The sequence below is a fragment of the Morone saxatilis genome, unplaced genomic scaffold (assembly GCF_004916995.1).
Source record: "Morone saxatilis isolate NCDOM2014 unplaced genomic scaffold, NCSU_SB_2.0 Contig24, whole genome shotgun sequence".
In the NCBI taxonomy this organism is placed as follows: domain Eukaryota; kingdom Metazoa; phylum Chordata; class Actinopteri; family Moronidae; genus Morone; species Morone saxatilis.
The window spans coordinates 1,753,425-1,753,675 of record NW_023339807.1 but is presented as its reverse complement, the minus strand read 5'-3'; the positions used below and the strand labels follow the sequence as shown (position 1 = coordinate 1,753,675).

The 251-nt window shown below is 51.8% G+C and overlaps 1 protein-coding gene across 1 annotated transcript in view; it reads left to right on the top strand.

The window, feature by feature from the left end:
• The window catches only part of adgrb1a (adhesion G protein-coupled receptor B1a), a 143,948-nt gene that overhangs the window by 104,894 nt on the left and 38,803 nt on the right, over positions 1-251 (top strand). The gene's annotated exons all lie outside the window — the stretch shown is intronic.

The window sequence follows — 251 nt, the reverse complement described above, 5'->3', positions numbered from 1 at the left end:
AATAATGATAATAATAATAAAATATCTCTGGGCTGTGAGAGTGTGTCGGTATAATGTGTCCCGGCAGAGAGCTGCAGCACGCCGCCTCGCAGCCTCCTCATCACCGCGCTCTGTTCGCTCTCTGCGACCGGCGGAGATGTAAAGTGGATTAAATAGCCGGTGGAACGCGCTGGGATTTGAACCGCTGTCTTCTGCTTTTGGCCGGGACTGTCTCTTTATTCACCGCATCGCTTCTGTGTGTGTGTGTGTGT